The 13,998-nt window shown below is 36.2% G+C and overlaps 1 non-coding gene across 1 annotated transcript; it reads left to right on the plus strand.

Annotated features, from left to right (window-relative positions):
- Positions 1-4,811: 4,811 nt before the first annotated feature.
- Positions 4,812-4,883, plus strand: TRNAN-GUU (transfer RNA asparagine (anticodon GUU)). The gene has a single exon. It is a non-coding gene; the product is annotated as a tRNA-Asn (tRNA).
- Positions 4,884-13,998: the final 9,115 nt, after the last annotated feature.

A 13,998-nucleotide genomic window follows, 5' to 3' on the forward strand; every position in this document is an offset into this window, starting at 1 on the left:
CGGTCGGGGAATGCATTAGATATTTACCTAAACTAGTAGGTCCTTGAGCGGATCCCACGTTAGCCCCAAGAAGTTGGTCTCTAACTAGAAAAGTAAATGCTTGAGCTTGAGAAGCTTCTGGTCCAGTAGGTCCGTCAAATTCACTAGGATAAGCGGTATTATTGAACCAGACAAAACAACAAGCAATGAAACCAAAGACGGCTAAAGCCCCTAAACTATAAGATAAGTAAGCCTCTCCAGACCATACAAGTGCGCGTTGAGCCCAGGCGAAGGGTTTGAAACCATTACTATTATTATAACTATAATATAGAAATCGGTTTTGTTTTCAATCTAAATTAAGCTAGGAGTCTCATTAACCAACCACTAGTTTGAATTGACCAAGCAAAAATCTCATTCTTTTAGATCCAAACTAAGACTTCGTAATTCGGAATTTTTTTAGAATCGAATTAAGGGTTTATTCATTTTTTATTTGAGGTAAATTCGAAATTGTTCAAATTGTGTAATCATCAATTACTATCACACACTAAGCATAGCAATTATATCAAATGGTCAATCGAATTTTTATTCAACCTTATAGAATTAAGAATTAGAAATGTTCCCCTTGATTGATTAGAAAAAAAATGAATTGGTCTTTTTTTGTTCAATCATTGGATAGAAGGGAAAGACAAGTAGAGGCCAATTTGTCCTGGAAGCGGAAGAACTGCTGAAACTGCGTGAAACCCTCACAAGGGTTTATGTACAAAGAACGGGCAAACCCTTATGGGTTGTATCTGAAGATATGGAAAGAGATGTTTTTATGTCAGCAACAGAAGCCCAAGCTTATGGAATTGTTGATCTTGTAGCGGTTGAATGAAAATAACATGGATTTCGCGCAAATCTGTGATTTGAGATTTTATCTTCGAATTGAATATTCTATTGAATAGAAGTAATTCATCATCATTCGGTTAGGATCAATCTAAACCAATCCATCATATTATGTATACGCTTATCTTATTGGAGCTGTCCATATCCGGTTCATCCTTCGGAACCATATCACATCCCGGATATGATGAAATAGGATGAATTGAGACGGTATTTTGTATGTGCCAATTGCCATTTAGCTAATAAGCCCGTGGAGATTGAGGTTCCTCAAGCGGTACTTCCTGATACTGTATTTGAAGCAGTTGTTTGAATTCCTTATGATATCCAACTGAAACAGGTTCTTGCTAATGGTAAAAAGGGGGGTTGAACGTGGGGGTTGTTCTTATTTTACCGGAGGGGTTTGAATTAGCTCCTCCCGATCATATTTCTCCCGAGATGAAAGAAAAGATTGACAATTTGTTTTTTCAGAACTATCGCCCCAATAAAACAATATTATTGTGATAGGCCCTGTCCCTGGTAAAAAATATAGTGAAACAACCTTCCCTATTCTTTCCCCGGACCCTGCTACTAAGAAGGATTCTTACTTCTTAAAATATCCTATATACGTAGGCGGGAACAGGAGAAGGGGTGATGAATCAAACCCAATCAAAAGGGAAGAAGGATTAGGATTTCTTTGACTTTTAGGAAAAATTAAGGAAAACAGAACTCAAGGTGCAAGTACAATAAAAAAGCAGTTCAGTAATCCGTGAAAGTTTTCATCTATTTTGTATTGTAGCATTTTGGCGACATGACCGAGTGGTAAGGCAGAGGACTGCAAATCCTTTTTTCCCCAGTTCAAATCCGGGTGTCTCCTGATCAACAAAAAACTAGAAATCTCTTCTTTTCTTCTGTTGATATAACCCGCCGAATAATTCCCCAGCAGAAGCAGAGAAAGCAGACTGTTGATAATTGTTTGATTCTAAACATCTGGTCTGGGGGTTTTTCAAAAAAAATGTAAATATGCTTGCATATTTAGGCATCAAGGAAATATTTGAATGCTAGAGGGGCTATCAAGACTTCGCAATTGCTTTCTACTACAAATCAAATTTTTTTATTATTAATGCATTGTATAATGACTGGACCCTGGATTAGATTGGAGAGCCCGATAGGAAATCTAAATAGTTGTGGAAGGGGGTGGAAGATACTTTATTATATACGAGGAACTCACGAAAATCTCTAAGTGCTCAAGCATCCAATCAATTGAAATAAAGGTCAACAAAAAAAAGAATAGGACCTATTATTCCTACATGTTCCATTAGTAACATTCCCTTGAGATGTTACTGCGGATTTTGCTTGTGTTTAATCTTTCCCGATTATAAATCATATAGGAATTTCTTCTAAAATGAGCGAATTTATCGGATTGGTTTATTAATAGTCTTCGTTCTTTTTGACTCTGCGCCATTGATTCCACTATTATTAGTGAGGAATAATGGAACAATTCCTTTATATTTATAGAGATAGGGGACATAATTCATATGGATATAGTAAGTCTTGCTTGGGTTGCTTTAATGGTAGTCTTTACTTTTTCCCTTTCACTCGTAGTGTGGGGAAGGAGTGGACTCTAAGGGTCCTACTAATTGAGTTAAGGAAGCAAACTGTATCAATATCAATTGATTTCTAGATCGTTCTGCAACACGTTTTGAACAAAATAAAATTTGAAATTCCATTGGACTCGACTGGAGTAATGTATTATAGGAATCACCCTCTTTCAATCAAAGAGTTATTTCAACAATTCCCATGTTTGTAGTTTGAAAGGAAGAGGATCCCAAGAAATTTATTCGCACCTAATTCTTCCGAAAGTTTCTATTCCAATAAACGGCCTCTTACTAGGTGATACTGAGGAGGGTCGGACCCTTTTTTTTATTTATTTCCCTCTTTACTGTTCAAATAAGAAGTGGTTTTGTTAAGTGTATACACATTTTGTATGAGAAAGAAAGGATATAAACATAGTGGTTGTCTGACGAGATACTATGCAGAATAAGATCGTCAGGTGAGTCACATATTGCGCATTTACCGCTTTCAAATTTTTGAAATTGGATTTATACTTTATCGACTTATTTCATATCATGGTTCAGGCGTAAAAAATCAGTGAGGTTTACTCTTCCTTTTCGATGCCCGTGGAACTACTGTCAATGGTTACTCAATTACTTATTGGGAATGGTAAAAAAAAAGATTACGAAGTGATTTTTTAAATATGCCTATATCTATCGCCTTTCCTTCATTGATTTGATTCTTTCAATAGATACCGAGATTCAGATTAGAAATCAAAAATATAGTAATTCAAACTATTAGACATAAGAGTAATTCAGATTGATCAGAACAAATAGATATAGCAAATAAATGGAATTGGATGCTATGTCAATCCCATTTATGGAATTAATATTCACATATATCAAGATAATACTGTAGATTGATCTATAGATCCATATCAAACGCAGCCTCTATCTTTATTTTATTCCAGGGGGCTAACTAATAAATAGTATGGTAGAAAGAAATAGATGAATCTTTCTACCATACTATCTATCTATTAGAATACTGCCGATAAGATTTATCATCCGAAAAGAGGAAAAAACAGAGTCTTTGTCTAAAGAAATTCATTGAGAAAGGGCAGATGTATAGAACCTTTCAATGAGATAGTGCTTTTTCAACTCTCTCAAAATGGAATCTATTCCAAACATATATGCCATAGTTCCTTACTTCGACAGGGTACAAATATCTAAATTTGATATTTTTAGATACTTTTTCAGACCTATTGCCAATACTAAGTAGCAGTCAAAACTTTGTATCCATTTTTCCTGATATTATGCATGGATCAGGTTGGAATATCAATCTCATCGAGATCATCGATCTCATACCAAATCCCATCAATTGAATCACTTTTTTGAGAAATACGAGACATCTAAGTCATACAAGTAAAGAGATCTATTCATTGATAAGAAAAAGAAAAAACGTGAACGGGGATTGGATTGATGATAAAATAGAATCCTGGGTCGTGAACAGCGATTCGATTGCTGATGAAGAAAGACAAATCTTGGTTCAGTTCTCCACCTTAACGACAGAAAATAAGATTGATCAAATTCTATTGAGTCTGACTCATAGTGATCATTTATCAAAGAATGACTTTGGTTATCAAATGATTGAACAACTGGGAGGTTTAAACTCTTCGCTATTGGGTAAAAGATGCCTCTTCTTTACATTTATTACGATTCTTTCTCCACGAATATTGGAATTTGAATAGTCTTATTACTTCAAAGAAGCCTGGTTACTCTTTTTCAAAAAAAAATTAAAGATTCTTCTTCTTCTTATATAATTCTTATGTATATGAATGCGAATCCACCGGTCGATCTATCTATCCGTATATAGATATATGATCTAGCATGCCCATTTGTGAAATAAAAAAGAAAATTCTATTTCCCCCCACCCCACTCCATGTATAAATAAAGTGCGAAAGGGGGAGTAGTAATAAGTCATATAGAATCAATGGATTCATGATAAAGTAAAATCCCCCGAAGAGCGGGGGATTTCGTGACATTTCTGATTGGTTGTCTTGTATTTCTAATAAGTTATTTAATAGTTTGCATGTTGAATCGTATACATAATATGATGGATTGATTCTTGAATAATCCACATCACTTCTGCTTCTATTGGAACACAAAATTCCCCTTTTCCGTGGAAAAGACCGGTATCAATAATTTTGTTATGTCAATGACACCAAATGGATATTAAATGAATAGAATTGGGATATGGATGGAATATAATGAAATAGAGCCACTTTGAGATTCCCTCTGAAATGAGGCATGTAAGGGAGCCACTACGAAGAAGTTCTAGGAGTTATGAAGGAAGCTTCGAGCTTCTATTGGTCATGGGTTGGGAACGGGAATTGAACTCTATGAGATCGAATATCCTGTTGCTCCTCAGTAGCTCAGTGGTAGAGCGGTCGACTGTTAACCGATTGGTCGTAGGTTCGAATCCTACTTGGGGAGATTTGATTGATTCTGAATTCTTTAATTCAGAATAAAGGGGCTCGCTTTGCCCGTTAAGAACCTTTTGGGAGGCCTACGCCCCATAGAAACTGTCTACCTGAGACTGTACCTTGGCCCATAGGTCCTGACACAAGGTTAGAATTCTAGCCCTTCCAAAGTGGTGTCTCACTGATGGCTCGGGCCCCCCCGAAAGGAGGCCTTCTTCACCTTCCACCTAAGCTGCGCAGGAAAGGCCCAAAGCCAATCCCAGGGAACAGTGAAGCTTTATAGGGTCATTCTGTCCAGGTGCATCTTCACAGACATGTCTATTTCACCGAGCTTCTCTCCGAGACAGTTCCCATCGTTCGGCCCGAGGAAACCCCTTTTATCTAATGCTGAATCGACGACCTATTCTAAGTAAGAAGAGCTTTTTGGATTTGAAAAAAAAAACAACTTTGCTGATAATTACATATTTTTTATTTTGTCAGAGGAATGTATCTAGAGAGAATTGGATTTGGTTAGACAATGTGTGGTTGGTAAACAAGGATCGATTTTTTAGCAAGGTACAGAATGTATCGTCAAATATTCAATATGATTCCACAAGATCTAGTTTCGTTCAAGTAACGGATTCTAGCCAACTGAAAGGATCTTCTGATCAATCCAGAGATCATTTGGATTCCATTAGTAATGAGGATTCGGAATATCACACATTGATTAATCAAAGAGAGATTCAACAACGAAAGAAAGATCAATTCTTTGAGATCCTTCCTTTCTTCAAACGGAACGAAAAGAGATAGAATCAGGACGATTCTCGAAATGCCTTTCTGGATATTCCTCAATGTCCCGGCTATTCACGAAACGTGAGAAGTAGATGATTAATCATCTGTTTCCGGAAGCAATCAAAGAATTTCTTGGGAATCCTACAAGATCTGTTCGTTCTTTTTTCTCTGATAGATGGTCAGAACTTCATCGGGGTTCGAATCCTAAGAGTTTTTACTTGAACCTAGCGCTCGGGAGGTTGTGCTTGACTGAAAGGGTAAGGTCCGGGTTGTATGCCGGAATGTGAAAAATAAAGAGGAATGACGGGTTGTATGCCCGAGATCCTGAATGATGTCTGTTTTTTTTTTTGGCTCCTTCTTGCTTTGGAGGTCATTGTTCGTCTTTGTTTTTATGGGAATTTTGTATCTTTTCGTCGTTGGCAACTTCAGCTTGGATCTTTATCCGCGGCTGCACGTTTATAGTACGCTCAGGGAGGTTGGGCCAAGAGAGGGATAGTGCATGTAAGCACTCAGAAATGGTATAGGCTTATGATGTGATTGTCAAAGAAAAGGCTTTAGGCTCGAAGGGGGAATGCTAGGGATAATGTCATTTGGTAGGCTAGAAAGGATCAAACTGGTCAAAGAAGGCCTACGATCCTTTCCTATACCAAGTGTTACTCATAATTGCGCCTCAACAGACATTCAGGCCAAGTTCTAGATCACAATGCAATGTAATTGAACGTTGTCTAAAGCTCACCACACAATGCACATGAAACAATGAGGTTTGTTTTGTTCTTGTCTTACAAGCATGCAAAAGAATTTTTCAAGTGTCACTTAAGGTGTGAATGAGAGATACCAAAAGAATTTATGCTTTACCAAGAAGTCAGTCCTCTCCATCATATCGATTGTCACTTGTTTCTTTCCTATGCACATTCCTAAATATGTTGGTACCAACCAAGTCAAAGATATGAATCTAAAAAATATTTTTTGTATTGTTTAAATAAGGGGTACCGAACCCAAGAAGGGTTGCCTACGTATCTCATCTTTGATGAGAATTAGGTGCGCGTAGTTCGTTCAGATAGGATAGAAAGAAATAAAATATTTTTGTGATTTTTCAAAATAAAGGATTTTTTTGTGATTTTTTGAATAATGAATACCGAACCCAAAAGGGCTGCCTACGTATCTCATCAAAGAAGAGAATCAGATGTGCGTAGTTCTTGCAGATAAGATATAAGAAGAGGTGTCGATTGAAGGCAGAGTTTTGCAAGTACTCCGATAGACAGCAGAAGGGTGTGTCCATCGTAGGCACGGGGCTTTAAAAATTATCCAGGAAGGGACCAATCATAGGCTCAAAGCTTGGATAATACTATGGCCAGGCGGCCGAGAAGAAGGATGTCAACCGTAGATGGAGCCTTGACATTACTCCAGTACACTGACAAGATTGTTATGGAGGAGAAGGTCGGATGTTGGTAGAGCTTTGACACTACTCTGCATCTATTGGCATGGTTGGCTATGAGGAAATGTCAACGTCAGCGGAGCTTTAAAAACATTTTGCGTCCACTGGCAAGGTGATAAGAGGGGATGCCGACCTTTACGGAGTTTCTAAAAATACTCCGCGCCCATCGGTAAGATTGCAATGATTGGGTACCAAACTATTTGCAGAGCTTTGACATTACTCCTTGTCAGTTGGCACGACTATTGTATAATTAATGGGGGAGAATTTACATGTGTTGAACCCTTGGGGTTGAAAAATAAACACCGACAAGCCAAAGTTCCATGGCCTACTATGCTTGGGAGAAGAAGAAAAGCTTATAGCCCAGAATTTAGGACCAAAGCAGGGTGATGGTTGGGGTAAGGATGGTATCGGCATTGTTGGGTTTTGGATTTCAAGGGGTTGATTGACGCTCTTAGAAGCCTTTTTCGAGAGCGTCTTTGAACTACTCCAAAATAATTGACCCAGTTTTTTATTCCGGTGAATTATTTTGAAACAGTGGGGAGACCGAACCCTTATGTCGGGTTGCCTACGTATCGTCTCAGGACAAGAATCAGGTCAGACGTAGTTTGAGCAGATACAAAGTTGCATGTGATTTGTAGGATTTCTATGAATTGGTGGTTGTATTGAAAAGAAGTGAAGCTATGAACAAGAATTCGGATCTGGAAAAGTGTGTTCCGGAGATGGAAAGAATGTACAAGGTCATTTTGTATTAAAAAAAAGAATGGTAAAGTCAAAACTATCGTACAAAGAACAGAAATGGGTATTAAAATAATGTGGTTGTGACGGTGGTCGTAAATACCAAAAAATGGGTGTAAGGGTTTGTAAAGGTTCAAAGCTCAATACAAGTCAACCAAAATTGTCTGATAAAGCAGACGAGGCGGAAGAAGGTATGTCTAGTATATATGTACAACTAAAGAATGTCTAATAAATACAGTATGTGAAACAAATAAAGAATATGTAAGATGCAAGGAGCATGTAGCAAATAAAGAATGTGTGACAAATAAAGAATGAAATTAATCCGGCTAGAGTGGTGATCAAAATTATATGTACAACGGCCTAAGAATTCTAAGAGTAGATTCACCTAAGCTGATAAAGAATATTCGGACAACTACGAGATGGCAAGTAGTGAGACTAGCCCACCAATCTCTGAAACTAAGAAGTTTGAAGAAGGTTTGGAGGAGCGCAAAACCACAACTCGCGTGCACAATGTGTGTATGTGTACGGCCAGAGACTCAATTGAAAGTGCGATGATAATATAAATAAAGCAGTAACATGTAGTGGCTTCAAACAAATAAAGAACACAAGTTTGGCTTTGCTCGCGTCCTTTCAAAGATAATATTGTAGCAGTTCACGATATATATTACAAGTAATAATAATAAAAACAGATAAATAATCACATATCCCTCAAGTGCTCACTTAAACTATGTATGTTAAGGTCAAAACCTAGGTAATCCCCAGCGGATTCGCCATTCTGTTACGTCCTATTTTGAACGGGTCCAAGATAGTTTGCAACTTCACGATTCTTCTAACTAGTTTAAAAAGAGTTAGAGTCGCCACCTTATTTTTTAAGAAAATCAGGAAACCTATATGTATTTGTGTATCTACTCCATTTTAGTCCACAAAACATATAGGATTCTAGATAAGGGTTTTATTTACCCCGAGGGGAAGGTATTAAGCATCCCTCCGAGCCCCTCCGAAGACAGTCCTTAAACTTAGTTTAACCGAACACTAGAGGGGGATTATTTATCTGTTTATCATTATTATTACTTGTTTTCAAAATGTTGTGATTTCATGAAAAGCTACACTAGGTGGTAGTATGCTAAGGGCATACAGTGTAGAAAAAATGTATGTATATCAAGTATCAAGAATTTATGAAGAATGTATATAGATATGAATGTATAAAGGAGTGTAAAGAAAGCATACCTCGTTCGTACGGTAGTGTATTTGTTAGTAAAAACAAGTATATATCTATTGGTACAAAGGTATATCAGTTGGTGTAAAGAATATATACAACAATATAGAAGATGTATAAAAAATATAAGAGTATGTAAAATAGGTATATAAAGACTGTGCGTCTATGTGTAATGTATGTATATTAAACATATAAAGAACATATTTCAAGTATAAAAGAGTGTATATCAAATATAAAATGTCTAAAGAATTGTATAACTAGATATATTAGTGCATAAAGAATGTAAAAATAATCTACAAATATTCATTGGTGTAAAGAGTTTATATAACAAAATTATTAGAAAAAGTGAAGTTGATTTGACTTGTTTTTATCATTTAGTTAAAAAGAGTATTCATTTAATGAATATCCTATCAAAAGAATGAGGAACAAAAGGATAGTAAACAATTTTGGTAAAAACTAAGTATAAGGAATTATGTATAAAAACAAATGAGTGAAAAAGATATAATGCCTTCAAAGAATGAAGGATTTGTAAATGGACGACCTAGTATTTACCTAGCGTAAAAAATGTGGATTTAACTTAACTAAAATATGTATATGTATACGAAACAATATAAAATGTGTGTTGTATTAAAAGTGTATAAACAATATAAAATAAGGGAAGGACTAGTATTTTTGCTTAAACTCCAAAAGTATGAATTTAATTAACAAAGTATTTATATCGAGTCAATCTAATTAATTTATGAAAGTGTAGACGACCTAAGTCTTGCCTAAAGTGAATAACGTACTTTAAGTTAAACATATAAGCGACAAGTAATTAAATATCCCCGCCCAACGTTAAAGTGAAGTTTTCACTACTCCAAGTTTATGTTTTGTACAATTTTAAATAACGCGCGAAAGTAAATACAAACAAGGATTCGATGAAGTCTTCGGATTCCTTCCGAGTGTCGTCTTCGGGATGTGTCTCCGGGTACCTGTATAAACACTTACCAAAAGTGTTAGTAAGAGAATAAATAACTATCGAATGAATTAAAGAAATAATGAATAAACTTAAAATAAAAACCTATCTTTTGTACATGGGAGGCCTTGGGAATCGACGAAAATTTCTTCATTGGCCATTTGGATTTAGTATTCACCCAAATCAGTTTAACAAAAGAGTTTAAAAAGGGTAACAATGTCAACAACAAACACTGATAGCGAGATCATAGCGAGTCAGTCGAGAAAGTTTAAACACAATACCATTGACCGTCGGAGAAGAAATTTTGAAGGCACAAAACCAACATTTATTTAGCAAGCACATGTAAGATAGCTCGAAACGAGCAACACAGTAGCAATAGTAACAGGTGAATCTGTTGATAGCAAATCATCACTACAAACAGCCCAACAATAACGAATATTAATAGGAACATAAGTATCAGCCACAAATGGAGCTAAAAAAAAACGCAGCAAACAGTAGTAACACCGGGAGAGCGGCGAACAAGATGTACTGGAGACGAGCTCATGCAGTGTCAAAAATTATCACAAGGATCACGGAAAGAACAAGATTGAACTAGAGGATCATCTGAAAATACAGAAATCATTCCAACAGTAGCACAACAAATAGACCCAATTATACATATATGAAAATGTACAAAACACGGAACAAATGGAGGTAGTCGGCTGCTGATCTGTCATCGGAGCTACTGTTTTGCGTCGGAGAATTTCGGAAAATAAAAATACAAGAAGAAAGTGAGGAGAAGAAGAGGATTAAACAGGGGGGTGGGGCGTCGTTGGTGGTGGCTGTTTCGCGGCAGCTCCGGTGAACCGGAGCTGCAAAATGAAAACGAAGGGGGCTGGCTGTGATGAGGTTAAGAGCAGCAAGGCTGCTGTGTGGGGAAAATCAAAGGGAGAGAGTCGTGGTGTGGTTCGTGGAGGTGGTCTTTGGTTACTGGCGGAGTTGTTATTTGCTGCTCCGGTTCACCGGAGCAGTTGATTGGAGCAACGAGAGGAGAAACGAGGGAGAGAATAATGAAGTGTTTAGGGTTTTGTTAGAAGAGAGAGGAGTAAAATCTGAAAATCAAGTTGTGTTTGTGTGTGAAAAAGATCAAATTAACCCCTCCCTTTTCTTATAATGTAAATAAATACCCTCTTTTGTACAAAACATAAAAGAACTCCCCCCTTGTCCCCTTTACCCTTTTAACCCATGTTTAAAAATGCATTAATCAATGGATGAAGAACTCAACCCATCACTTCAAATGTCACCTTTTTAAAAGGTGACAGGATCTTGATTTGATCGAATTCTTTCTCCGCGTTTAAAATTAATTGCTTCAGTTTTTCTATGTATTGACGGACTGTACTAAAATATAGTTAACTAGTATATGTATAAATAATAATGTATGTATAAAAATATAAATATTAATGTATAAGATATGAAAATGTATTGTTATAAAATTAAGAAACAATTATTAATTGCACAAAAATGGTAGTATTACGTTGTACATGTGCAAAATAATGATTCTTGAAAAATGACAATAAATTGATAAAATTCCTTATCAATTTATAAAATAAGGATAATCATCAATAAATTGTCGGAAAATGTAAAAAATGTGTAAAAAAATGTATTTTTCACTCTTTAACGAATCAGGGCCCCCCAAAACGTTAATTTTAAGCACGTCGAGCCAAAATTAGGTGTCAACACCACTTTCAATATCTGTTACCACCTCCTCTTTCCTTCTTATGTTTATACTCAGTTCTCCTTTTTTTGGGGTTTCCTCCTCCTTATCCTTTGATGACTCTTCTGATGTATCCTCTTCTTCAGATTATGTTTTATCTGCCCATTCATCTTGAGAATCTGACTCTTCCTCATCTGCATTCATGATTTCCTTTCTGTTGCTATTTGGTCTTGACTTCCTAGTGCTTGCCATTTGATCCTCGGCTTCTTCCATTAGCTCAACAAAACTGTTTTGAGTAATAGCTGCAACTGCCTCATCATTGAATATTTCCGTTGTCTGGTTTCCTCCTTGTGAAACTAATTTCTTTCCATTTTTCCTTCTATTTTTCCTGTTGTCCACTTTTTCCCATTCTCCATCAAAGATGTCAACTTGCAATTCATTGGAGTTCTTAATTGGAATGGGACTTTTGTGCTCTTGATTAATCAGTACTTCTTGAATCTCATTTTCCATGTTAAAGATCTGATTTTCATTCATATCCTTTTCTCTTTCCTTTCCCTCATTAGGTTGGACATCCTCAGTTGTGTCCTTAGAGTTATCCACTGGATCTTTATGATGTTCTAACTGCTTATTCAACTGATCAGATTCTTTTTTAGCATTTGTTGCCTCTGTAACCTCTTCTTGATTCACAGAACCAGCTGTAGAAGTTGGATGTGGTTTATCTTTCCCAAATATTCTCCTTGTTGGTTTGTACATCCCTTTGGGTGGTTCATTCCTCCCTCTCATTTTGCCTTTATTGTGAGGTTTCTTATTCTGTATTTCTCTACCCTCTTTGGAGTGATTGTAGGTTCCTCTTGGTTCTTTGTGGACTGTTTTTGTTGCTCTGTAGCATCAATATGCTCTTGTTCCTTGTCCAGCTGAGCCTTCTGTTATGCCTCCTTTTTTTTCCATCTCTTTTTTCTTTATTAATACACAACAGTCGATCATGGAATCCCAAGCTTCTTACAATGTTTGCAATATTTGGGAATGTTTTCATGCTTAATTGTTTGAGAATATCCTCTCAAAGGGGAATTCTCATCTTCAGTTCCCACCCAAACACTATGAATTAGAGGCTTCAATAGATCAATTTCCACTCTTACCTTAGCCATACTAGGTCTATTAATATTTTTGGTGGCTGCATCTACTTCGATTGGAGTACCAACAACACTAGCGATTTGTTTGACGTAATTCCAATTATGCATATGGAAAGGAAGACCTGGAAGTAAAACTTAAACAGGGACGATAGGTGTATCTTCCTCCGGCTTGAAATTCGGAGTCCATTTTTGCAACCATATTTGATGGCCTTCTAATTCAATAACCCTTTTATGTAATATAAAATTGAGATCCGCATCATTGTTAAAAGTAAGAATGATATTGAAATTGTCAAAAACACCGATGTTAACTGTCCTTTTTAGAGGATAAGTTTCATAGAACCTTGATCTGAGAATGTCAATTTGTGGGCGAGATTTTAGAAATCTTCCTACAATCGTTCTTCTACACGGGGATGTCATAGCACCGAATATTTTGAAGCTTTGAAGACTAGTGTTGGCTGCCGTTGTGTGTGGTTCTTCGCGCCATCACTATCCCTTGTTCTTGATGAGAGGGATCTGTGACAAAAGAAACATTGGATGGAGATTTGGTATTTGGAATGTTAAAATCGAGATTGCTTTCCGGTGGATTAGTAAATATTGACGGGGGGATTTGATGGAGGACCGCCGGTCAGCGTCTCCATCGGAAAAAAACAAGAAGGTTACTAGCTAGTTTGTAAGATAACGGTCATAAAATTTTAGAGAGAAGGGGGGCTTTCTCTCTCCTCGTTTTTTTATTACATTTGGACATTCATTTAATTGAAAAGGAATTAAAATTTTATGAGTGATTGTTTTTTTCATTTCAACAACTGATTTTTAGATTTAAGTTTTGCTTTCATTTGCAAAAGGAAAAAAATTATCAAGGTATATTTTATACTAATTTAATTTTAATAAATAAACTAGTGACCTTAGTATTTTTCTTAATTACTTTTTGTTGTAGTCTAATTATTTAGTTTTCTTATTTTTTATTAGTCTAAAAATAATTAGCTAATATTTTTATCTTTGAAAAGAAAAATAAAAAGACCAAAAAAAGAAAAATGAGAAAAGAAAAAATCAACAAAATGAAAAAAAAAAAAAAACAATAAAAGCTAAAGGAGAAAGTGAATTAGGCTGATGGATTAACTCAAAATAAGGAACAGAGGAATCAAAATAGATATATTGCCAGGGATAGTGGTAGGCGGGTGAAAATTTAGTGACGC

Source organism: Lycium barbarum, chromosome 3 (assembly GCF_019175385.1).
Source record: "Lycium barbarum isolate Lr01 chromosome 3, ASM1917538v2, whole genome shotgun sequence".
In the NCBI taxonomy this organism is placed as follows: Eukaryota; Viridiplantae; Streptophyta; class Magnoliopsida; order Solanales; family Solanaceae; genus Lycium; species Lycium barbarum.